This window comes from Grammomys surdaster, unplaced genomic scaffold (assembly GCF_004785775.1).
Source record: "Grammomys surdaster isolate TR1022 unplaced genomic scaffold, NIH_TR_1.0 197, whole genome shotgun sequence".
NCBI lineage: Eukaryota > Metazoa > Chordata > Mammalia > Rodentia > Muridae > Grammomys > Grammomys surdaster.
This window is the reverse complement of record NW_021604642.1, coordinates 1427582-1455493: the sequence shown is the minus strand read 5'-3', so window position 1 is coordinate 1455493 and position 27912 is coordinate 1427582. Positions and strand designations below refer to the sequence as shown.

At 38.0% G+C, this 27912-nt stretch overlaps 1 protein-coding gene and 1 pseudogene across 6 annotated transcripts in view; both read left to right on the top strand.

Moving 5' to 3' along the window:
* Eda (ectodysplasin A) overlaps window positions 1-27912 on the top strand; it is a 346282-nt gene that overhangs the window by 11111 nt on the left and 307259 nt on the right. The window lies entirely within an intron of this gene.
* LOC114623349 lies at window positions 15877-17377 on the top strand (annotated as a pseudogene).

Here is a 27912-nt window from a genome sequence, read left to right as displayed (position 1 = left end):
TTTTGTACTACTAGGGCTGTTTTGTCATATGATTGCTTGCTTTTAAATGAATGACATAGTATATAATATAATTCATTATTATATATAAAATATTTGTGCTATATATGCATAATATATAATTATATTGTATCATTTATATTATATTGCTTTTATCTTTACCAAGATAGGATTTACGTTTCTCCAAGTTGGCCTCAGATACTAGCAATCCTATGTCATCTTAATCCAAAATGATACTGAGATCATCTGAAACTGGCTTTTTGTCCAAATAAAAGTTGATGCCTTTCTGTGTTTATAACCCCTGTGTGAATGAACTACGATTTGAGAAAAAATAAATTATTTAAAAAAAAAAAGAAAAAAAAAGAGTTAGTTACACTAAAAAAAGTTGATTTATCATTTATTTAAAATATTGTTATAGTTTAGAACCTAAAGATTGGTGATTTTTCCTGGGTTCTTGTTCCTAGATGGGCCATAAATTTCAGTTTCTTCTTTTTCTCCTCTCACTCCCAAGTTTGGCATTTTAATAGTATGACATATAATGTAAATATAACAATTTTTGTATAGTTTTCTTGGCAGAAAATGTAGTTCAAATTAGTAATTTGAACATTACTAAAAACATTATCAACTCATCATTTTTATAGATATTTATGCATTATCACCTTTGTATCATGTACCAACTGTGACCAGATCAGAGAGAATTCCTGCAGTCATGAATTTTGAGTCAAGTGAATAGGCTAGGACAATTCAACTTGATGATGAAGCAGTAAGGTTACTCTTACAGCGTGGAGTATCTGGAACACATGATAATTTGGAACAAAAAAGATGAACACCTGGCTCAAACTTTTGAAATCAAGGGACATTTACTTGATGAAGCACCTCATGAGTTTAAAACTGAAAAAAAAATAGTGATTAGCTAGATAATTTTATTTCCAGTAATAGGAGCTGATTATACAAAGGCTTGGAGGTGAGAAAAAACATGGCATATTCACAGAATGGAAAATCTAATATTTATAAAACCATAGTTATGTGTCCATTATGGTGCTGGGATAAGGGTACACATTATGGATCAATGGAGCAGAATTGAGAACCCCTCAACTGGTTTTTGAAAAAAAAATAAAAAAGACAGTTCACCAAAGTACAAGAATCCCTATTGAACTTAAGGTACTACATTTTTGAAAGGGGTGAACTTAAAAAAAAAAGAGGCCTAATGACCTAGATAGAGATTTCTCAAAAAAACAAAACAAAACAAACAGATGCGCAATATCTATATCAAAATAACTGTAGGAATATCACTACCCATCAGGGAAATGCAAAATAAAATTGCCATTAGAGGCTACGTCTCCCCATTAAGAATTACTAATATCAACAACATGGACTAAAGATCAGAAATGTTGCTGAAGATGTTGAGGAAAGAGAACCCATTTCACAGACTACCAGTGAAATATGTATACATATGCCATAATATCAAAATGTTTTGAAAATTTAAAATAGAACTCCCATATGATTCAGCAATCCTACTATTGGATATATGTTATAGTTTGAATAAAAAATGTACCCCATAGACTCATGTGTTTGAATACTTGGTCTCCAGCTGGTAGAGCTGTTTTGGGAAGGTTGTGGAACCTTTAGGATGTGGAGACTTGCTGGGAGAAAGGAGTCACCAGGAAGACTTTGAGCTTTACAGTCCAGCTTTGCTTCTTACTTACTCTCTGCTTCTGTACTGAGGATTCAGTGTGTGAAGCCAGCCTCCTGCTGCTAGCAGTCACTATGCCTTCCCTGCCTTGTTGGCTTGTATTCCCTTGAACAGTAATCCAAAGTAAACCTTTTCCCCTCTAAACGTGCTTCTTGTCAGGTATTTTGTCATGCCAGAAAGAAAAATACCTTGTACTGTATGTATCCAACAGAAATGAAATATGTCTTTGGAAGAGGCATCTGGACTGGAGCACTATTTGCAGGAGTTAACAAATGGAAATAACCTATGAGGTCATCAGCTCAGGTGATGATGAATGGGTACAAAATGTGGTACAGCCAGGTAAGGTGGAAGTCACAGTTCTGAGACACATGAGGCAGGGGGATTGCAAGTTCAAGGCCAGCCTGGGGCATATAGCAAAACCTTATCTGAAAGCAAACACAGACAACAACCAACAAAATGAAATAAAACAGAAAATGTGGCACATATTCGCAGTGGACTACTAGTTAGTCACAAAACTGAAGTCCTGTTATGTGTTATAGAATAAACATAGCTGGAAATCATTATTAAATGAAATAAATCAGGCACAGAAAGGAGATCTCATTCACATGTAGAACAAAAATTTAATTGCATACAAGGTAAGAATGGAAAGATGGTTTACCAGATGGTGGGAAATAGGTGTGGGTTGAGGAGGAGTGATGGGAAATAATTGATCAATGAATATTAGATTATAGTTATATGGAAAAGGATGATCTGTTATGCTGTTGCAGAGTAAAATGACCATAGACAAAGTATATTTTAAAAATCTATAAAAAAGATTTTGTATAGGGGCTCACAGAGACTGAAGTGGCAATTATGGAGTGTTAGGTCCTCTGCATACATGTTATGGTTATTAGCTTGTGTTTTTGTTGGGGCCCTGACAGTGGGAATGGCCATTGTTTCCTGGGACCTTTGTTTCTCCTACTGGGTTGCCTTGTCCAGCTTTAATATGATGGATGGGAGGTGCCTAGTCTTTTTATAACTTCTTATGCCATGCTTGGTTCATATCCCTGGGAGACTTGCTCTTTTCTGAAGGGAAAGGGAGGATGAGTGGATCTGGGGAAGATGGCAGGTAAGGGGTTGGGACTGGGAGGAGTGGAGTGAGAGAAAACTGCACCTAGGAAGTATTGTATGAGGAAGAATAAAGACTTTTACGTTTTTTCACTATAAAGAATAATGGTTGAGTAGATAGATGTGTTTAACCTGATTTAATCACTATGCCTTCGGTACTCTGGTTTCTTTTTATTCACATACGTCTCTTGCCTTTAAAGTTCACTCTGCAGTGCATTCATCTCTTAAAACATTATAAATATGTATATATTTTATGTTTTAATCTGTCAGTTTAAAAACTTTAAAAAGCCATGAGTTAAGTTAAATGAAAAAGTGAATGTTGGTATGTACTACACACCGTACCCCTGAATTTCCTTTTAAATAGCCTTAATTTAAAGTGCTAGAAAAACACCTTTAGAAAAAAACATAAAAAAATTATGACCTTGTATTGAGCAAAGATTTCTTAGACATGGAACCAAAAACATAGTCAAACAACACACAGAAGTGAATTGTATTTGGGAAAAAATGTTTTTCTAAAGAAGCCTTTGAAAAATGATAAGAAATGTAAGAGTAGGGGGAAATGTATACAAACTAGGCCTCTTGGGGTACAGAGCTAAACAAAGAATTCTCAACTGAGGAAACTCAATTGGCCGAGAAACACATAAAGAAATGTTCAATATCCTTAGTCATCAGGGAAATGCAAATCAAAACAACCCTGATATTCCACCTCACACCAGTCAGAATGGCTAAGATCAAAAGCTCAGGTGACAGCAGATGCTGGTGAGGATGTGGAGAAAGAGGAACACTCCTCCATTGTTGGTGAGATTGCAAGCTGGTACAACCCCTCTGGAAATCAGTGTGGCGGTTCCTCAGAAAATTGGGCATAGTATTACCTGAGGACCAAGCTATACCACTCCTGGGTATATACCTAGAAGATGCTCTAATATATAACAAGGACATATGCTCCACTATGTTGATATCAGCCTTATTTATAATAGCCAGAAGCTGGAAACAGCCCAGATGTCCCTCAATAGAGGAATGGATAAAAAAAATGTGGTACATTTACACAATGGAGTATTACTCAGCTATTAAAAACAGTGAAGTCATGAAATTCTTAGGCAAATGGATGGAACTAGAAAATATCATCCTGAGTGAGGTAGCCCAATCACAAAAGAACACTCATGGTATGCACTCACTGATTATTGGATATTAGCCCCAAAGCTCACAATACCTAAGATGCAACTCACAGACCACATGAAGTTTATGAAGAAGGAAGACCAAAGTGGGGGTGCTTTGGTCCTTCTTAGAAGGGGTAACAAAACACTCATGGGAGCAAATATGGAGACAAAGCATGGGACAGAAACTGAAGGAGAGGCTGTCTGAGACCATTCCACCTGGGTATCCATCCCTTATGCAGTCACTAAAGGTAGACACTGATGTGGATGTCAGGAAGTGCATGCTGACAGGAGTCTGATATAGCTGTGTCCTTAGAGGTCTTCCAGAGCCTGAAATGTACAGAGGCAGATGCTTACAGCTAACCATTGAACTGATCATGGGGTTCCCAATGGAGAAGGTAGAGAGAAGACTGAAGAAACTGAAAGAGTTTGTGGCCCCATGAGGAGAGCAACAATACCAACCAACCAGAGCCCCCAGGGTCTAAACCACCAGCCTGGGAGCACATAGGGAGGGACCCATGGCTCCAGCTATATATATGTAGGGGAGGATGGCATTGTTGGGCATAGGTGGGAGAGGAAGTCCTTGGTCCAGTGAAGGCTGGGTGCCCCAGTGTGGGAAATTTATGGGTGGGGAGGTGGGTGTAGGTGGGTGGGTGGAGGTACATCTTCCTAGAAGCAGGAGGAGGGGGATGGGATAGGGGGCTCCTGGGTGGGGGGGGATATGGGGAAAGGGGATCACATCTGAAATGTAAATAAAATATCCAATAATTAAAAAAAGAAAAACGAAAAGAAATACAGGAGAACACAGGTAAACAGGTAGAAGTCCTTAAAGAAGAAACACAAAAATCTCAAAGAATTGCAAGAAAGCACAACCAAACACGTGAAGGAAGTAAACAAAACCATCCAGGATCTAAAAATGGAAGTAGAAACAATAAAAAAAAATTCCAAAGGGAGACTACCCTGGAGATAGAAAACCTAGGAAAGAGATCAGGAGTCATAGATGCAAGTATCACCAACAGAATACAAGAGATAGAAGAGAGAATCTCATGTGCAGAAGATACCATGGAAAACATTGACACAGCTGTCAAAGAAAATGCAAAATGCAAAAAGCTCCTAATCCAAAACATCCAGGAAATCCAGGACACAAAGAGAAGACCAAACCTAAAGATAATAGGTATAGATGAGAGGTAGGATTCCCAACTTAAAGGGCCAGTAAATATCTTCAACAAAATTATAGAGGAAAACTTCTTTAACATAAAGAAGGAGATGTCCATGAACATACAAGAAGCCTACAGAATCCAAATAGAATAGATCAGAAAAGAAATTCTTCCTGTCATATAATAATCAAAACACCAAATGCACAAAACAAAGAAAGAATATTAAAAGCAGTAAGGGAAAAAGGTCAAGTAACTTATAAAGGCAGACCTATAAGAATTACATCAGACTTCTCACCAGAGACTATAAAAGTCAGAAGAGCCTGGACTGATGTCATACAGACCCTAAGAGAACACAAATGCCAGCCCAGACTACTATACCCAGCAAAACTCTCAATCACTATAGATGGTGAAACCAAGATATTCCATGACAAAACCAAATTTATACAATATCTTTCCACAAATACAGCCCTACAAAGAATAATTGAAAAAAAAATGAAATGCAATGAACAAGAAGACAAAGTAGAGAAAAGATATATTTTATCAAAGAAGATACACAAATGTCTAAAAATACACAATAATATGCTCAAGGCTGTTATCATAGAAATGCATCATGTTATACCTATTAGAATGTCTATAAAGAGAAAGATAATAAACAATGGAGGTGTAGAGAATGGAAACACTAATACATTGCTGGTGGGCATGTTAAATGATATAGTCATCTTGAAAAACAGGTTCCCACTCCCTTAATACGTTAACATAGAATTACTTATTGCATAATGGCCCAATTCTACTTGTATGCTTGTATCCAAAAGAATTGAAAATGTCTGTTCACACAAAAGTCTCTATAGGAAGGTTTGAAGTAAGTGGTATTATTTACAATATTTCAAAAAGTGGAAGCAACCCAAATGTCTGATGAATAAAGAAATGTGGCATAAAATTCTAATAGAATATATTTCAGCCATAAAAAGGAATGAAGTTCGAATATATTACAACATGGTAGGATCTCAAAAATATTATGGTAAGTAAAAAGAGCCAGTCACAAACCCCCACATTATATTGCATAATTCTATTTGTATGAAATGTGCAGAATAAACAAATATGTGGAGACAAAAATGAGATTAGTGAGTGTCTGTGGTGAGTGGTAGGAATGAAGATCCACTAAATATGGGCATGGGGGCACTTATTGTGGGAAAGAAAAGATTTCAAAACTGATTTTTACCATGATTAGGGTAGGAGTAGTGGGGCTTTAAAGAAAATGATGCAAGAGATATTATGAAATTAAACAGTTCAGTATAGTTCCTACAGAAACGAGTGAATTCTATCTAGATGCATTTGTCCAGACAATCAAATAACCCTATTAAAAATGGGTTACAGAGCTAAACAAAGAATTCTCAACTGAGGAAACTCAATTGGCCGAGAAACACATAAAGAAATGTTCAACATCCTTAGTCATCAGGGAAATGCAAATCAAAACAACCCTGATATTCCACCTAACACCAGTCAGAATGGCTAAGATCAAAAACTCAGGTGATAGCAGATGCTGGTGAGGACGTAGAGAAAGAGGAACACTCCTCCATTGTTGGTGGGATTGTAAGATGGTTCAACCACTCTGGAAATCAGTCTGGTGGTTCCTCAGAAAATTGGACATAGCATTGCCTGAGGAGTCAGCTATATCACTCCTGGACATATACCCAGAAGATGCTCCAACATATAACAAGGACATATGCTCCACTATGTTCATAGCAGCCTTATTTATAATAGCTAGAAGCTGGAAAAAACCCAGATGTCCCTCAACAGAGGAATGGATACAGAAAATGTGGTACATTTACACAATGGAGTATTACTCAGCTATTAAAAACAGTGAAGTCATGAAATTCTTAGGCAAATGGATGGAACTAGAAAATATCATCCTGAGTGAGGTAACCCAGTCACAAAAGAACACACATGGTATGTACTCACTGATAAGTGATATTAGCCCAAGAGCTTGCAATCCCCAAGATACAACTCACAGACCACATGAAGCTCACGAAGAAGGAAGACCAAAGTGTGGGTGAAGACCAGAGGCGGATGCTGGCAGCTAAGCATTGAACTGATCATGGGGTCCCCAATGGAGGAGTGAGAGAGAAGACTGAAAGAGCTGAAGGGGTTTGCAGCCTCATGAGGAGAGCAATAATACCAACCAACCAGAGCTCCCAGGCTCTAAATTGCTATCCTGGGAGCACGTAGGGAGAGACCCATGGCTCCAGCTGTATAAGTAGGGGAGGATGGCCTTGTCAGGCATAGGTGGGAGAGGTGGTCCTTGGTCCCTTCAAGGGTGGATGCCCCAGTGTGGGGGTATTCGATGGTGGGGACAGGGTAGTGGGTGGATGGGTGGGGGCACACCCTCATAGAAGCAGCAGGAGTGGGGACGGGATAGGGGTTTCTGGTGAGGGAAAGTGGGGGAAGGGGATAATATCTAAAATGTAAATAAATAAAATATCCAATAAAAAAAGAAAAAACTCACAAAGTAAATGTCTAAGAGATGTTAGTTATTTCAGAGTGATATTTATCTTTATATAAAGGGAATATTCAAGTCTGTTCATTCTAAATGCTCAAAATCTTTTCCATAATAGATGAGTTTAGGATTCTAACCCAGAATTAAACTGAACCAGAAGCATCAGGGGTGTCAAGCTATTTATTTTCAATTTGAAAGGGCTGCACTGGCCGTTTTGGTGTTCACTTCAGAGTAAGACTCTTGTGGGATTGTAAATGAGTTAGATAGAGCCTAGCATGCACAAATAGTCATCTGTGGTTTGAATATCTCCCTCTAAAACCCATGCTGAAATTTAATTAGCATTGTAAGAGTATTAGGTGGTGGGACCTTTAAGTGGTGGTTAGTCAGTGAGACCACATGAACGAATAAATGCTATTATAGAAATGCATCAGGAGTTGTGAGAGTAGGCTCCCAATTAATAGCCATCTGTGTTATATTCTCAATTGGTCTTCCTATCAATCTATCTTCCTGTATCATTTCAGCCTTCAGAACTCTGAGAAACAAAGTTCTTTCTTTTCTGTTTTTGTTTCTTTGAAATAGGGTTGCATGCAGACCAGGTTGGCCTCAAACTTGTTTGGTAGTTGAGGATAACGCATTTACTACTCTCCAAGCTTTTGCTTCTATCTCTTACGTGCTAGGCATGTTCCGCCATACCTGGCTTAATACATTTATTTACTTTATGAATTACCCAATTTCTGGTATTCTGTTACAGCGGCACAAAACAGACTGCGATAAGACCTAGCTAATTACTTACACTACAGTGGGCAGTAATTAATTCTGGCTCCCAATTGTTATCTCTCTTTTCCTCTTCTGCCCTGTTCATTACTCCCTTTTCCTCTGTGCCTGTCTTTTTATTCTACTCTTTCTGATAGAGATAGGAGAAATATTCTCAGATTCTGCTTAGCCCTTTCTTTCAGACTTCTGGGATAATATATATCATACAAATGAATGTGAATGTCATTTTAACCAGATACATGTATTAATGTTGGAGAACTTTTTAAAATCCTACCTGTGTGTGGCCACAGCTAGACCCTCATCTTCAGACTGTCTAGAATGTATCTATGGCTTCTTTGCTAATACTCATGCTCATCTCCATTTGGGAATTGCTGCTCTGAAGAAGAAAAATAAAAACAAGAGTGTAAATGACATAAGCATTGATTGCCCATGCCTAACTTCAATTCCTTTATATTGGCTATTACGCTTTTGCCACTTTTGTTACTAGTCCTACCTACCTTTGATGACCGCTGATGCAAGAGTTTGTGTGGTAGTGAATGCTTAATGAACATACCATTTGGAAAATTAGTTAATGATTGTGTGTCTTTGGGGGAGAGAGGAATTAGACTTCAGTTGTCATTTCTGCAGCCAGATGGTAGGTTTGTGTGCCTGCAATAACTGAGGGAAAGAGTAGTTCCCTGTCTTTTGTGGCTTCCTAGGGATTTTCCTGCTGGTAGCTGCTGAAACCACTTTAAAATAATAGGCTGCTGAGTAATTTTCCCCATGTATATCCACTTGTCAATGGGCCTGTACTTCAGAGATGAAGAGTAATTTTTATTGGAGTGATGTCGTATAGTATGGTTTGAAAGCAGACGGCCACAAGGAAATTGATTTTCAGAAGGAGATTACTGCTCAATTTTATTTTGTGGTTTACAGATCTTTATTCCTTCACCATGCCATACCATTGGCCTGTGAGGACAATCAAAATTTAAACATTAGTGTGTGCCTAGAAGCATTGTATGGTTTTAAAGCACTTTTAAAAATATTTATTTATTATTATTGTTGTAGTGGTGGTGTGCCATAATGCAATGCATGGTGTAGGCCAGAAGATTATCCTGTAGTCAGTTCTTTTCCTGTTATTTTGGTCCTGGGAGTCAAACTCAGGTAATCAGGCCTTTGAGCCTAGCACTTTAGCCAGCTGAGCCGGCTTGCTGGCCCTAAAGTCCTTTTAATACAGGAGCTAAATTGTTAAGGTGGTGAAACCTAGGGCTTTTTCTGGAAGGAATGTTACATCTTTATTCAGACTCATGGAAAGCAGAGTGGCAGATTTCAGGTGGTTGTTTCCTCAATTTTTCAGTGACTTACTATGAGGTATAAAAGGCAATGCTTGTAGAAGTTCTGGTTCTCAAAACTGATTTAGCTAGCAGAGTCAACGGAGAAGTATAAACTTCCTTTGTTCTTAATGACATCAGACAACCCTGTTAGGTGCCATTAGTTTCTGCATGGATTTCCAGCTGCCACCTCAAATTTAGTTAGCTAAATTGAATTCATCTTCACTCTTCCCCTCCCCTACCATACACACTAAATTTTAGAAAATTAAACTGCAGTTTCATTCTTTCAATAGCTGAGGCATAAAATCTCAGATGCATTTTTAACCTCTCCTCTTCCTATTCTACTCAGATTTAGCATTCCAGTTGCTAAATCAATTCCTTTCTGGTGCTGATTTACATTGTTTGTGTCACATGCATCTAGTTGCTCTGTTAGAATTCTGATTGTATTTGGTTTAGCTGATCTTCAAGTTCCCTCTCCCAAATCTGTGATCTTTCCTCAGCTTATTTCCTGTAGTAGTAATTATGAACCAGGGAGTTGCTTTGTTCTCTATTGCAACTTTTCACGCCTCCACCCCACCCACCCAACTACCTTTGCTCTCTGCTTTGTTGCCTATATAGAAAACTTCAAAGTCTTTCTTTTTTCAAACATCCCTGAACAATTCTGTCCCACTCCTTGTTGCTTGCTATCTATTTGAGTTCAGTTTCCTCCAGAGCAATCTACTGTCACACCTCTTGCATTCTTGCCTTTATTCACCTATTTCCACAAGCTGAATGCTCAACCTCTTCATGGAGCCCTTGGTCTTTGAGAGCTCAGTGCAAATCTTATCTTTTTGATAAATTCATCTATGTCCATTCATCCATCTCAGCATTCTAAATCCTTCATTTGCCATTGTACTGAATTGTAGATTATCTTGTTTCCTTAATTAATTGAAAGGGCTTTGAAGGCAGAGACTGAAATGGTTCTTTATAAATTACAGCCACTTACACTGACTTTTAGCAGAAACCTCTAGTTACATATAAATTGAGTTTCTTTGCATTCATACCTTCATTGTTGTGTCTTTTCTCTTGTTAAAAATTTTCTTTTGACGATGGAATACTCCTATATTTAAGGTCAAATTTAAATATGTGAAGCCTTTTCTGATCATTTAGCCCTTAGTAATATTTTTCTTTATTTTGTCTCAAATAAATTTGCATTTATGACATGCCTGACACTCTATGTGGCTTTTTAAGAGTTTGAAAGGTAAAATTAATCCCTATTATTAGGGACAGGCTAAAATTGGGAAGGGGCATTTTGGACAGAGGAAGCAACATGATCAAAAACTTGGGGACAGTAGATTGTGAGTATGTTTGGGTAAAAGCTTAGAACCCATGAATTATTTATTTGGACTAGAACTATTTATCATCTTACATCAGCTCTGTGATAGTGTGCTATTGTGTAATACAAAATCAGGCTTAATTTCCCACTTATTGATTACTCAGCTTCTGTTTTCCTTTCCATTTTCATTGTGGGAAAAACATGATTGGGGAAATCTGGGTTCCTGTGTTTCACAAGAGAAGACAAAACTGATCAAGACCTTTGGAACAGTGCCACATGAAGGTCAAACCTTGTATGTTCTCTTTGAGGACAGCTAGACATTTATTTTGCTAAATTAGTAAACCCTTTAACCCCCTGTTGCTAAAGTTCCTTCCCAGGGGGAGATGTAAACTATATTTCCTCATCCTCCCAAGGTTCCAACAAGAAACTGAGGCAGGAATCCATCAAAGTTTACTCTGGGGAAATAATGAATTTATTGAGCTTCATCACAGATTCCAAGTGGGGGATTACTTACAGGGATCCAGGCACTCTTCCCCCCAACTTACCATACCTACAAAGTGTTACCAAGCAGGTATGAAGGCTTTCCATAGCCACATAAATGATTCACCCCTGCCCCCTGCAGTCTTCTTAAGCCTCTATATACTCTAGCCCTTCCCCACCAGGCCATGTGAAGGTGAACAATTGCCAGATGGTGCAGTGTGATACTCAGGTGAGAATCTCATGCCCTGTTCCCCCATCCTATCCCCCACCTGTGCGTGTGTGTTCACGTGCATAAACTGGCCACTAGCCCATTGGGGGTGATCTTTTTTTTGTTTTGCAAAAGGGTGAAACAGCCAAAGATGGCTATTGTTTGGCTCAGAGGACAGGGCAGTCACTCAAGACTCCTTGCTCCAGTAATCAGCAACTCTCTGGACCCTTTATTTCCAGGTCCTTGTGCCTTAACAAAACCCAGGCTTAGTTAGGGTCAGCTTTTCTATTTGATTTTTTCAATTTTACAGGATTGGAGAGAATTCTAGATTAGTGGGACTGCAAATTCAGTTTCTAGTTTTTTTTCTCCCTTTCCCCCCCAGGTCTTCTTGTTCTCCCCTCATCTCCCTGCCCCCACTTCCTGCTTAGCTCATTTTTCTGCTCACAGCAGCAGTTCCATGCTTTCACTTTGGTCCATAACTCCCTGCTGTGATTATATTTACTTTACTTTCAACTGTTAAACTTAATTCCTGTTACATAAAAAAAAATAAAGATTGCTATTAAGATCACTCACAAATCCCTTCCGTTCTCTCACTGTTACCTTTTACAGATGGAACCCATACCTTCTGTGCTCCTTTCTCAATAGAGGAAGTATGTCCTTCACTTCAAGACTAGATCTTTCACTTGAACTTCAGATTCCTTTCCCCCTCATCTTTTCTTAGTACTTTTTCTTAGTCAATTTCTTCTGTATCTTTTTGGTTTTGTTTTGAGACAAAATCGTATCATGAATTCCAGGCTGACTTCCAACTTTCAGTCTTCCTGCCTCAGCCTCTGAGATTCTGAGATAATAGATGTGTGCCAGAATGCTCAGCTTCCTCTGTATCTTCTCTCTCGGAAGTCTTTATCTCTCACACAACCATGCTTATGTTTTTTTTCCTGTGTGAGTGTGTGTGTGTAAACTCATTTGACCTAGCATCTTTTTTACAGCTAACTTGTTTCCGTTTTCCCTTAACAGTCAAAACTTGAGGAAGCAATGACGTAATCTAACTATCTTGGCATTTTAGCCACCTGTTGATTCTTCATATCCTTGTAGTTGGTTTTTGTATTTTCTTTACTACAGAGTCTGTACTTACTAGGGTGACTTGTGATCTCCATATTGCAAAATTCAGCAAGACTTTTTGGTTTTAATCTTTTAAATTATTCTTACTGAAAAAATTTTATATAATATATTCTGTTTATACATTTCCCCTTCCCCAACTCCTCCCAGAGCCACCATAGGTCTTGTAGCCATCCAATTCCTTATCCTTTCTTTTTCTCCCTATTTTATTTAAAACAACAAACCAGCAAACAAGTAAAATAGACAAAGCAAGCCCCCTAAGCCCAAGAAACAAAAATGGAAACCAAAATATACAAGCAAACGGCTAAGACAAACAACAACAACAAACAAAGCATTTTGAGACAAAATGTCTAGAAAGATACCATTGGGTTTGTTTTATGTTGGCCATGTACTGCCTGGCATATAGCCTACCCTGAAGTGTGGTTAATATACTCATTGAAACTCCATTGAGAAAATTAAGATTTCCTTTGTTTGCAAATGGATGTCAATTGCAGATAGCTTTTTAGTTTTGTTTCTGTCACACCAAATAATGTCCAATCTTTTAACTTTCATTTAAACTATCAATAACATATGCTACAATGTAGTGGTGATAAAGTTAGCTCAATGATTAATGTTTCTCAGTGAATATTTATTGAATGTGAGAGTTAAATTATATTTTAAATGTTGAAATTGAGATATAATTCACACATAAAATTCATCTATTATAAGCATAGCATTTATTGATTTTAGTGTATTTATAGAGCTATATAACTGTCACCACTAACTGATTCAGGAACATTTCATCACTCTCAAAAGAAACCCTGTGCCTATTAGGAGTCACTACCCAATTCAGGCCTATCAGCCACAAATCTACTTTAACCACTAATCTGCAGCTTTAATGGTTTTACTTATTCTGGATATTTTATATAAATGGAATAATATGTGCTCCTTTTTGTGTGTGTTCCTTTTCAGTTTTAATAATTTTTAAAGGTTCTTCCATGCTATAGCATGCATCAAAATTTTATTCTTTTTATGGCTAAATATTTCATTATTATTAATGATAATGATATGTATTTAACACATTTTTGTCTAGTTCGTCATTTACTAATGGATAATTGAATTTCTTTCTGATTTGGGCTATTGTGAATGATGCTGCTATGGTCAGAGTAGAGTAACTAATTAAATACTGTTTTTACTTGTTTTACTTTATTTTTCATTCTTTTTGGTGCAGAGTATCAAGCCCCAAGTTTCATGCATGCTAGGTGATTACTCTACCACTGAATTATAGCCCCAGCCCTAAGTAAATGCTTAAATTCTTTGAGTTATATACCTATGAGTGAAACTCTAGGTCATATTGAAATTATATGCTAATTCATTGAATAAGCACTAAACTGTTTTTCATAATTGCTGAACCATTTTATATTTTTTATCAGTGACATATAAGGGCTCTAACTTCCTCTTTTAGTTTCATGTCTATTGTTATGATAATACAAAGCAGCTTTAAAGGGGAAAGAAATTATTTGGCTTACAATTTCAAGCTATAATCTATCAAAGTGTGGAAATCAAAGCCAGAGCTAAAAGCAGCTAGCCACATTACAGTTAAGAACAGACAGTTACTGCATTCATGCTTACTGCTCAGCTTACTTTCTCCACTCTTACACAGTTCAGGGTACTCTGCCCAGGGAATGATGCTACTCACAGTGGGTGAGTCTTCTCATCCCAATTAATGTAATCAAGATAATTCCTCATAGGCATACCCATAGGCCAACCTGATGTAGACAATACTCATTAAATCTTTCTTTCCAGGTGATTATAGATTTTGTCAAGCTGACAACTTAAACTAACCAGCATACTTTCCCACATCTTTGTTAACATTTCTTATGATACATATTTTGGATTATAAGCATCCTACTAGGTGTAAGGTGGTATCTGGTTGTTTTTGTTTGCTTTTTCCTCAAGAATAATGACACCATAAATCTTTACCTGTACACAATGTTGTTTAGAAAAACATGTTCAAATTCTTTGCTCACTTCTAAATTGTTACTTGTTTTTATAGTGTGAACTTGTGTAAGTTCTTAATATATTCTGTATACTAAACACTTAGATTTGCAAATGTTTCCTTTAATTATCTGCACATTTTATTCTTTAAACTTCCTCTTCTTGGTTTATTTACCAATAGGTAATATTTTTTCTAAATCTCTGGCTTTTTTTCTCAAGTTCACATAGATGATTTGTTTCTGCTAATATTGTGTATGTTTATTTTCTCACAACTAGGTTATATTGTCTTGGTATTTCATATACTGCTAGCATGTGTGATCTCTAAACTAAACTCATATTTTAACTCATATCTATATGAATAGCTTTGAGATGAAGATATTTTTCTGTGCCATATGCTGATTGAACTCTAGAACATTTTTCTTTGTCTCTTTTTGGAATTTTTCTTTTCTTTTGAGAATATAATTATACTGTTTCCTTCTTCCTCTCTCCTCCTCAAACCACCACCCTGAATACCCCTTATTGCCCTCCTTCACATTCAAGACCTTTTATTTCATTCATTTTTTGTTACATGCATATGTGTGTATAAATATAATTATATCTAAATAAATCCTGCTCAGTTTGTAGAATGTTACTTGTATGTATGTTTTCAGGGATGACCATTTGATATATAGTTTTCCATTAAAATTTTTTAAGCCAGATACAGTGGTGCACACCTTTTATCTCAGCACTTGTGGACAAAAGAAGGTGGTGGATCTCTGTGAGTTTGAGGCCAGTCTGGTGTACATAGTGAATTCTAGGTCAGCCTGTATCAAAACACACAATTTTTTTCATACAATATATTTTCATCATAGTTTCCTCTTTCCCAAGTTCCTCCAGAGCCTCCTCACCTTTCTACACACCCAACGTTGCTTTTTCTCTTTATCTCTCTCCATCTCTCTCTCTTTCAAAAACAAAAACAAATAAAAACAAAGCAAAACAAAAAAACAAAAACTAACAATACTACAAAATGAAAATCAGAACTGAGGACGATGGAGGCCGTGCAGCATCGCCCTTACTCTGAACAAAGAACTGTGGGCAGAGGCAATCACGGTTCGAGAGGACTGGGAGGCAGACACTTTGCTGTGTTCAAATCGAAGTAAAGGGTGCAAAAATGCAGAGCAATAAAACCTTTAACTTGGAGAAGCAGAATCATACTCCAAGGAAGCATCACCAACATCATCACCAGCAGCAGCAGCAGCAGCAACAGCAACAACAGCAACAACAGCCACCTCCACCAATACCTGCAAATGGCCAGCAGACCAGTAGCGAGAATGAAGGCTTGACTATTGACCTGAAGAATTTTAGGAAACCAGGAGAGAAGACTTTTACCCAACGTAGCCATCTCTTTGTGGGCAATCTTCCCCCTGATATCACTGAGGAGGAAATGAGGAAACTTTTTGAGAAATATGGAAAAGCAGGCGAAGTTTTCATTCATAAGGATAAAGGCTTTGGCTTTATTCGCTTGGAAACACGAACCCTAGCGGAAATTGCCAAAGTGGAGCTGGACAATATGCCACTCCGTGGAAAGCAGCTGCGAGTGCGCTTTGCCTGTCACAGTGCATCCCTTACAGTCCGCAACCTTCCTCAGTAAGTGTCCAACGAACTGCTGGAAGAAGCCTTTTCTGTGTTTGGCCAGGTGGAGAGGGCTGTAGTCATTGTGGATGACCGAGGAAGGCCCTCAGGGAAAGGCATTGTTGAGTTCTCAGGGAAGCCAGCTGCTCGGAAAGCTCTGGACAGATGCAGTGAAGGGTCCTTCTTGCTAACCACATTTCCTCGACCTGTGACTGTGGAGCCTATGGACCAGTTAGATGATGAAGAGGGACTTCCAGAGAAACTGGTTATAAAGAACCAGCAATTTCACAAGGAGAGAGAACAGCCACCCAGATTTGCACAACCTGGGTCCTTTGAGTATGAGTATGCCATGCGCTGGAAGGCACTCATTGAGATGGAGAAGCAACAGCAGGATCAAGTGGACCGGAACATCAAGGAGGCTAGTGAGAAGCTGGAGATGGAAATGGAGGCAGCACGCCATGAGCACCAGGTTATGCTAATGAGGCAGGATTTGATGAGACCTCAAGAAGAGCTTCGGAGGATGGAGGAGCTGCATAACCAAGAGGTTCAGAAATGAAAGCAGTTAGAACTCAGGCAGGAAGAGGAGCGCAGGCGCCGTGAGGAAGAGATGCGGCGACAGCAAGAAGAAATGATGCGACGACAGCAGGAAGGATTCAGGGGAACTTTCCCTGATTCGAGAGAACAAGAGATATGGATGGGCCAAATGGCTATGGGAGGTGCTATGGGCATAAACAATAGAGGCGCCATGCCCCCTGCTCCTGTGCCACCTGGTACTCCAGCTCCTCCACGACCTGCCACCATGATGCCAGATGGGACCCTGGGATTGACTCCACCAACAACCGAACGTTTTGGCCAAGCTGCTACAATGGAAGGAATTGGAGCAATTGGTGGAACTCCTCCTGCCTTCAACCGTCCAGCTCCAGGAGCTGAATTTGCTCCAAATAAACGCCGCCGATATTAGATAAAAGTTGCATTGTCTAGTTTCCTGCAGCCCTTAAAAGAAGGGCCCTTTTTGGACTAGCCAGAATTCTACCTTGGAAAAGTGCTAGGGGTTCTTCCCAATAGATAGGTCTTCCCTGCTTGTACTACTCTAGGGAGTATGCTTGAAGGCAGAGGGGCAAGGGAGGGGTGGTATTTAACATGTCAAAGTCTGTGGTATAGTGCGTTTTCAAGTCTGTCTGGTGCATTCCTGAAGTATATTGACTGTTGAGGGTCTGGAGAACCATAGGAAAATGGACTCACAGCTCCATTAATCTTGATCATTCCTTCTCCCTCCCTCCTCTCTCTCTCTCTCTCCATCGTGTTTTAATTGCTTTCTCATCTTTATTCCCCTCAACCGCAGAGACACTGCCATATATACCACAAAACCTAAACATCCTCCAATGACCTAGCCCCATCCCTCCATTCACTCCCAGGTAAGAATTCAGACAAATGTCCACAGAGGTTACAGCATACATACGGTTCTGTTATATCTCATATATGACCCCTTCATGTCCTAAGGAAGACATTTTCTCTTAGAGGTTTTCATTTTAGTATATCTTAAACTCTTGTGTTAACTTGCCTCCATTTTTTCCTTGGGTAAGGACTACACTTTTGTGTCTCTGATGTTGCTGTTCACAGCTTTTCTTGATAGGCCCAGTACAGTCTTGGGAACAGGGTTGCTGTGTGTTGAAGGTCTGACAGTAGCTCTTAGTCGTGCCTATCTTAGGTAGTTACACTGTGCATTTTTATTGGTGTACTATGATTTGTTGCTGATACCTTCAATTTGAAAATTTTTCTGAGAAATGGAGCAGTAATGCAGCATCATCTTATTAAAATACATTTGAAGCCTTAAAAAAAAATCAGAACTAACAAGCAAAAAAAAAAAAAAAAGCCTAACAAAGCCCAAATAAAATAAACTAAATAGAAACTCTACAAAACCAAAGGCAAAACCCAAAACATTCCATGGAGTATGGTTAAATAATTGTGTCCCTTGCTTTTCAGTTTCATGAGGTCTCATTTATTAATTGTTGATTTTAGTGCCTATGCTGTTAGTAGAGAACAGTTTTATGTGATGCCTTGTTCAGTGTTGGGAACTGAACCCAGGGCTTTGTACCTGCTAGGCAGCACTCTACTGCCCACTAAATCCTCAGTTCCTCCAGTTCAATTTTTAATGGAAATGCTCTCAGAGTCTAATAAGGAAACTTAAAATCAACTTATCATAAATTACATTCATGTCTACCCCACCCTAATACTACTTCTATTCTGTTAATTTGAGTGAGTAGCACCACTGGCTACTTACTTCTCCCAGCCAGAAATTTGGTAATTGTTTTAGATTATTTCTTCTTGCACTTCCTTACAGACAGTATAGCATTTATTAGAATAGGTTCTACCTCTTTAATGTTCCCTTAATATATTATCTTATTTCAGTGCCCAGCACTTCAAATATCACCATGTCAGTTTGTTTTTTTCACCTCAAGTTTCAATCTACTTAAAGAAAAAGTTTCTTGACTATTCTTAACCAAGTCTGAAACTGTAGTGGTTTGAATGATAATGGCCCCCATAGGTATATATATATATATTTGAATACTTGGTCTCCCTAATTGGTAGAACTGTTTGAGAAATATTTTTTGACCTTATTGGAAGAGATATGTCATTGGGGTATGATTTGAAGTATCAAAATAACATATCAAACCTACTTAGCATGTTCTGTTTCCTGTTTGTGGATTGGGCTTACAAGCGCTCAGCCACTGCTTCAGAAACATGTCTACCTGCCTGATTCAATGCTCCCTACCACGATGGCCATGGACTCGCCCTCTGAAACTATAACCACCAATGAACTCTTTTCTACAGTTTGCTTTGTTATGGTGTCTCTTCATAGCATTTGAAAAGTAAAAAAGACATAAATAGGTGCTTTTGATGTGCTCCTATTGAATTCAGTGTTCACTAATATAATTGTGTGGTATTATAGTACATGCTAGTCTATAACTGCTAGTTAGATTACCTGCCTTCGTCATAAAATAAAGTAGTTCTGTAGTAATCCTTGTTTTATATGACCTTACATTTATTGTGTCTGGAACAAAGTCATAAACACAATAGTTACTCAAACTTAGCTATAGCTTATTTCTGATACATAAAGTTTTTTTGAAAGATAGGAAAGTAAGATGGTTTATTATTCATCTTTGAGAATACTAAAACTCAAGGAAAATGCTTTTTCTTGCTAATATAACTTTGGGTTATCATAGCTATTTATTGAGAGAATTCTGTTCTTGGTTGGACCTGGACCTCTGTGGACCAAAGAAGATGAATTGTATATACCCTGCTGGATATGCAGTCTTTCCTCCTTATGCTCCAGCAGTGTGTTGCAAGATTTTGGCCTTGTAATTAGTGGGACAAAAATTGAAAGGGCAGGACAGCAGACTTTTAAAAGAGCAATATTTTAAGCATTGTCCCAGGAAGCTACATAAAAGTTGAGGTGAAAAGAATGTCAAGAGGTCATATTATCAAGGTGCTTTACCTTTAAGCAGGTGAATTCTAAAGGATTCATGACAAATGGTCACACAGGAGCTCCTAATAACTCACTGCAAAGAATACTCATTAAGAATGGGAAGAAAAGGCATAAAGAAATGAAATAAAAGTTTAAGGTGATGAATATGCTAATTTCCTTGAGTTGATGATTATTCAATTTGTACATGAATGAAAAAACCACATTGCACTTGCATTTATGTTCTGTATATTAATAAGGAAGAATTTAAAAGAATATACATGAAAGTACAACTATTAATCTAGATATTTGGAAGGCTGAGGCAACAGAATGGCCTAGGTTAGCTGGGGATACATTTACTGGTCATTTTTAGTCCAGTCTGAACTATTTAATAAGATCCTGTCTCAATAAAATAGGCTCCTATATTTGAATGCTTGGTTACCAGTTAGTAGAGCTGTTTGGGAAAGACTAGGAAATGTAGCCTTGTTGGAAGAGCTATGTCACTGGGAGTGGGCTTGGAGGTTTCAAAAGCCCTGATCAGGCTCATTGTCTCTCTCTCTCTCTGCCTGCTTCTGGATCAGGATGTAAAACTCTCAGCTACTGTTCCAGTGCCATCCCTGTCTGCTTCCTGCCATGATGATTATGGACTAACCCTCTAAAACTGTAAGCAAGCCCCCAATTAAGTGCTTTCTTTTATAAGAACTCCCTTGGTCTTGGTGTCTCTTCACAGCAATAGAACAGTAACTAAACCTTGTCCAAAGGTATGTGTGTACATATGTGTGTGTATACAATGTGATATATATATATTGATATATAGTGATATATTGTGATATATATATACACACAATGTGATATATATATATGCACACTATATATATATATCACATATATAGTTGTACTTTCATATGTATATATACACACACATACGTATCAATGTAAAGAAGGCTATGTTAGAAAATGACTAAAGAGTAATGTTATCTATAGAAGTATTTAACTTACTGAAAAATTACTAAATTGTTTCCCATAACCATATACTGGTTAGTTTTAAATGTCACCTTAGACAACCTAGAAACCCCTGTGACAAGAGCCTCAATAAGGATTGTATAGATCAGGTGACCTGTGGGGAATGTCTGCAGATGATTATCCTTTTTTGTTGGATATTTTATTTACATTTCAGATGTAATCCCCGTTCCCCATTCCCCATCTCCACTCAGGAACTCCCTATACTATCCCCCCTTCTCCTGCTTCTATGAGGATATGCCCCCACCCACCCTTCCCACCTACAATTTCCCCCATACTGGGGCATCCAGCCAAGGACTTCCTCACCCACCTATGTCTGACAATGTCATCCTCCCCTACATATACAGCTGGAGCCATGGGTCCCTCCCTATGTGCTCCCAGGCTGGTGGTTTAGACCTGGGAGCTCTGGTTGGTTGATATTGTTGCTCTCCCCATGGAGCTGAAAGCCCTTTCAGCTCCTTCAGTTTTCTCTCTCACTCCTCCATTGGGAACCCCATGATTAGCTCAATGGTTAGCTGTGAGCATCCGCCTCAGTATATTTCAGGCTCTGGCAGACAGTTATATCAGGCTCCTGTCAGCATGCACTTCTTGGCATGGGGTACAGAGCTAAACAAAGAATTCTCAACTGAGGAAACTCAAATGGCCGAGAAACACATAAAGAAATGTTCAATATCCTTAAGTCATTAGGGAAATGCAAATCAAAACAACCCTGACACCAATCAGAATGGCCAAGATCAAAAACTCAGGTGATAACAGATGCTAGCAAGGATGTGGAGAAAGAGGAACACTCCTCCATTGTTGGTGGGATTGCAGCTGGTACAACCTCTTTGGAAATCAGTCTGGTGGTTCCTCAGAAAATTGGACATAGCATTACCTGAGGACTCAGCTATACCACTCCTGGGCGTATACCCAGAAGATGTTCCAACATATAACAAGGACATATGCTCCACTATGTTGATATCAGCCTTATTTATAATAGCCAGAAGCTGGAAACAACCCAGATGTCCCTCAACAGAGGAATGGATACAGAAAATTTACACAGAACATTTACACAATGGAGTATTACTCAGCTATTAAAAACAATGATTTTGAGAAAATTTTAGGTAAATTCATGGAACTAGAAAATATCATCCTGAGTGAGTTAACTCAATCACAGAAGAACACACATGGTATTCACTTACTGATAACTGGATATTAGCCCAAAAGCTCACAATACGCAGATGGTTAGTCTTGACTGATGTAATTGATATGAAAAGACACAGCCCATTGTGGGTGACTCCCGTCCTTAGGCAAGAGGCCCTGAACTGTGTAAGAACAAAGAAAGCTAGCTGGGCATATACAAATGAGTAAGCATGGATACATTTATTTTCTTTGCATTTGGATATCATGTGATTATTTATTTCAAGCTCCTGCCACTGTGGCTTCCTTTTTATGATGTACTATAACTTGGAATTGTGAACTGAAATTAGCCATTTCCTCATAAATTGCTTGTTGACAGAATATCTTATCATAGCAACAGAAATGAATCTGTAACACATATTCTTTGTATTCTCACCAGTAATATATGAGGATTCTGATTTCTCTACATCTTTGCCAAAAGTTATTATATCTGCCTTTTTAATTATTTTACCTGTCCTATTGAATTGGGAGTACTAGATCATTTTGGTTTTTATTTCTATTTTTCTAAAGACAAATGACATTGATCATATTTTCATGTTTATTGGCTTTTGGAGATGTATATATTTAAGTCTTTTGTCCATGTTTGAATCAGGTTGGTTTTGTTACTCTTGATTTGTAAGAGTTCATCATGTGTTCTAGACAATAACTATCTATCAAATATATCATTTGTAAATATCCTCTCTCATCCTACAGGTTGATTTCTTACTTTGTTCTTAGGATTGTTAGATGCACAAAAATTTAATTTTAATGTAGTCCAGTTTACCCATATCTTTTGTTGCCTGTCCTTTATGACATCATGTAAAGAAATTATTATAAAATCTAAATGCAAGTAAGCTGGTAGTTTTTTCCCTAAGATTTTATAGTTTTCTGTCTGTACCATTTTGAGTCATTTATTTATTTATATATTATTGTATCATTAAAATCCAGGGCCTTATACATGCTAAGAGAACTTTCACTAAGCTATACCATTTGTTTGTGTCAATTTTTATAAATGATATAAGGTAAATGTACAGATAAATTCTTTTATATCTGGATATCCATGTTACATAATATCATTTGTTAAAGACTTTCTATTCCACTCAACAGTCTTGGTGCTCTTATCAAAATCAATTGACCATGTTTGTGAGGGCTAACTTCTGGGCTTTCTATTTTATTCAGAGACTTGCTTTTGAACCTTGGTTTTGTTTCATATAGTGGAGAATGAGCAATCTGTGGGTTTTTCAATTTGTCTTGTAAAACCTCCCTATGATGGAAAGTTTTTATAAGGGCAGACATTTAAAAATTTTTTTCTACTATGTCCCTGGTGTTGAAATCAATGGTTGATAATACAAATGATAGTAGTTTCTATCAGATGAATGGCAGCAAACTATTTCTGAAAGCTATTGAAAATATTAAATAAAACAGCATAAAGCATTCAGCATACATAGTATGTAAGAAAGGATGCTTGTTTAAAATATTCCTACTAATAGTACCCATGAATGAATAGAATGATGGATGCTTTTTTAAATGAAATTATTAAAACTATTTTCTTGGATATTTTCTTTATTTACATTTCAAATGTTATCCTATTTCCTGGTTCCCCCCCACCCTGAAACTCCCAACCCTTCTCCCTTCCCTGCTTCCCTGCTTCTATGAGGGTGTTCCCCCACCCACTCACCCACTCTTGCTTCCCTGCCCTCAAATTTCCCTGCACTGGGGCATTGGGCCTTCACAAGACCAAGGACCTCTCCTCCCATTGATGCCAGACAAGGACATCCTCTGCTCCATATGCAGCTGGAGCCATGGGTCCCTCCATGTGTGCTCCTTGCTCAGTGGTTTAGTCCCTGGGAGCTCTGGGGATTCTGGTTGGTTGATATTGTTGTTCTTCCTATGGGGTTGCAAACCACTTTAGCTCCTTCAGTCCTTTCTCTAACTTCTCCATTGGGGTCCCCATTAGGAATCCTGTGCTCAGTCCAATTGTTGGCTATGAGCATGCGCCTCTATTTGTCAGGCTCTGGCAGAGCCTCTCAGGAGACAGCTATATCAGGCTCCTGTCAGCGTGCACTTCTTGGTGTACACAATAGTATCTGTATTATGTGACTGTATGTGGGATGGATCCCCAGGTGGGGCAGCCTTTGGGTGGCCTATCCTTTAGTCTCTGCTCCACACTTTGTCTCTGTATTTGTTCCTGTGAGTATTTTGTTCATGCTTCTTAGAAGGACCGAAGCACTCACACTTTGGTCTTCCTTCTTCATGAGCTTCATGTGGTCTGTGAGTTGTATCTTGGGTATTTCATCTTTTGGGCTAAATCCACTCATCATTGAGTCCATACGATGAGTGTTCTTTTGTGATTGGGTTACTTCACTCAGGGTGATATTTTCTAGTTCCATCCATTTGCCTAAGAATTTCAGAAACATGATAGTGTGTATCTAGAGATACCTGAACTTGAGTAGCTCTCAGATGTGTGTGTGTGTGTGTGTGTGTGTGTGTGTGTGTTTGTGTGTGTCTGTGTAGGGGAGGTATACACAAGGACTGAATACAATCATCTTACTTCCTCATAAATTGTTAGGACTGGCTTCCTTGTTTCTAGCACACTATAAACACCAAATGAGAACTAGTGTTAAGATGCCAAAGGAGAAAATGAATTTAGGGTGAACTAGAAGGAAGGCAGACATTTGGCAGGCAGCTTTATAGTTCTAAAAGAAGCAACGTCTGGAACACCATGAAGCACATCACCAGGCCAAGCCAAGAGATTAGAGGTATTTACCTAGATTTAAATCTAATCTTCCCAAGTTTTTTGCAAAGTGACATTATCCCCATTCTATAGCAAGGAAGCAGACTCAGAGAGATTAGAGAATAGCTGGTAAATGGCAGAACCAAGATTTAAACTCTGGTTTATCTGGTCCCAAGGCCTGTAATCTGAAGCAACATAGAATTTATTTAGTTTCTTTGTTAAATGACAACCTTACTGGTAAGTGTAAGAATAGCTAAGACAAATTTCAGATTCATTTGATGTCTTTTTTCATTGTTATTTTTGTGGTATGTAACTAGTAAGCCTTTAAAAAATTAACATCCCATACTGCTGATTTAACTGGCAGATTGGAGTATCCAAAACTGCTAGCAAAGTTACTGTAAAAAATGTAAATTTTCTAAGTTATAAGCCTGTGTTCTGTTTTATGATTTGCAGTAGCAACTATAAAATGTAATAGTAATTTTGCTATTTGTAGTTTGTTGCATTTGGCAAGATATATGGTAGAGTAGGTGGATGGGTATGTTGTGACTCTCTCTCTTTCTCTCTCCCCCCTCTGTGTGTGTGTGTGTGTGTGTGTGTGTACATATGGCAAAAGTAGAAACATCTGAGTCAGGAAAATAGAAAAGTACATTAAAAATGGTTCCCAGTTAAAATCATGCAATGCTAATGCTAAAAGATAGCAGTTTCTTTCACTCTGCTTCTAAGTTCTGCCAGTCATTTTTATAATCGTATACTGTTGTTTTCAAGGTACTAAGAGCAGAGAATATAGCTAGTTAATCCAAGTTATTACCTTTGCTATATAACTTGACATAGGAGGTATCTTTCAGTAGTACAACTGATGCCATCTTTATAGCAAGAGTATGAGATTTTTTGGATGCATTTGTGGGCATGTATAGTGGTTCACAATTGTGCTAGTGGTCCCCTGAGTACATTCGGTGAAGTCTATGAAAGGGGTTCAGACTGTAGAGCTGAAATATATGGTTTTGAATCCTTGTTCAGATACTAGCACCATGACCTTGAAAGATTTACTTAAGGGAACAGGTAGTAGTGTTTGCTTATTTTGAAACAAGGTCTTATTCACCATATAGCCTTGAATTCCTTGTCCCCCTGCTTTTGCCTTCAGAAATCTGGAATTGCAGCTGTGTCCTCCTACACCTAGCCAGGTTTGAGGTTTATATGAAAAGTGTGAATAATAGCAAGATGTCTAATTCAGGGTGGCTATAAGAATAACATAATACATGAAAAGCTCTTAGAAATGTTCTCAGATTCTAAAGTTTTCAGTAAATGCCAGCTATTTTGTTTGTCATTGTTGATTACTGTTATTATTGTTATTATGTGCTGTGAAATAAGCAAAGAGAATATCCAAGGTTTATCCTTTGTGCTCTTGCAATGTGAAATATAGCCTTTCCTTTGAGCTTGAAGAAAGTTGTAGTCCCAATCATAGAGAAACTCTTTAAACCAAAGATCTAGAATTGTATATGATTGCTATATCCTTATGGAAATTCTATTTCATGACGTTATTGGATTTGTGTTGATACAAGAAAAAAATGTCTCTTTTGGTGGGACAGTATAAACTAAGAGCATTGCTTTTGTAGTATGAAGACTGGTTCTACTTACTATATGATTTAGAACAAATTGTTGGACATTTCTACTTGACAATTTAAGACTATATAGTCTCTATATCTCATAGGATACAGGAATATCAACAGGAAATGGTGGATGTTTCTTCATTTATTTCTTTTTTGAGATTAGGTTGCACTGTGTAGGGATGGCTGGTCTGGAACTTGCTGTGTAGATCAGGTTGACCTCTTCTGCATTCCAACTACTGAAATTACAAGCATGCATCACAATGTTTGGTTTATTTATTTGTTTATTTAGTAAGGTATTTATTGAGTAAATACTTTGTGCCAGGTATTGTGTATTACATGCTGAGTATTTTATTACAACCAAGAAAACAAGTAGCATTTCAGATCCTGATGTAACTAATGGTTTCACAGTAGAAATACCAAATATATAAGAAAATACATGTTTATATGTGAGTGAATAACAGGAAAGGGCCTGATTTAATTAGAATGAATAGACAAAGACTTACTAAAGGAGAATTGTTATACTGAAATGTAGGATAAGAAAGGCATTGAAGGGCTGGAGAGATGGCTCAGTGGTTAAGAGCACTGGATGCTCTTCCAGAGGAACAGGGTTCAATTCTCAACATCCACATGGAAGCTCACAAATGTCTTTAATTCCAGTTTCAGGAGATCTTACACTCTCTTGTGGCCTCTGAGTGCAACAGGCACACATGGTGCCCAGACACACATGCAGATAACACATTGATAACATAAAAAATATTATTTAAAATAACAAATGGAATTCAGACAGGGAAGTTTTGAAAAAGCATGTGTGAAAGTCTCAAAGCAAGGAAGATCTCTGGATGATGGAAGAACTACCAAAAGAACAGTCTGAGTGTGAAGTCATAAGGGGGAGAGGTATGTCATCTGAGACTGAAAGTTAGGAGGATGTATGTGTTCCTGCCCACAGTTATCAGGAAACTTTACCTATTTTTCCTAGAGCAAAGTCCAAAGACAGCAAAGAATGTTGTGTTGAAGGGATAAGAAGGTGTCAGTGTGAATAGAGTTCAGTGTGAATAAGCCAAGGTTGATAAGGATGTTTAGTTATTGATTGTATTAAAACGGGAAGCTGAGGGTTTCAAGCACAAAAGTAATTAGAAAAATATGGACTTTTTAAAAGATAAAAAAGATGTAATAGTCTAATTGGTGTGTGTGTGTGTGTGTGTGTGCGCGAGCGCGCGCATGTTCAGAAGAAAAATTAAAGAAAAGCCATGCACAGTAACACATGCCTTTAACCCCAGCACTTGGGAGGCAGAAGCAGAGGCAAGTAGACCTCTCAAGTTTAAAATCTAACCTGGTCTACATAATTAGTTCCAGGCTGGCCAGGCTTTCACAGTAAGACCTTGTCTCATATAAACAAATAAGTGAATGCAGATCAACATACAGTCTCTTATTTCTGGATAAAAATCATGTTAGCATTACACTAATGTGGGGTGTGTGTGTGTGTGTGTGTGAGAGAGAGAGAGAGAGAGAGAGAGAGAGAGAGAGAGAGAGAGAGAGA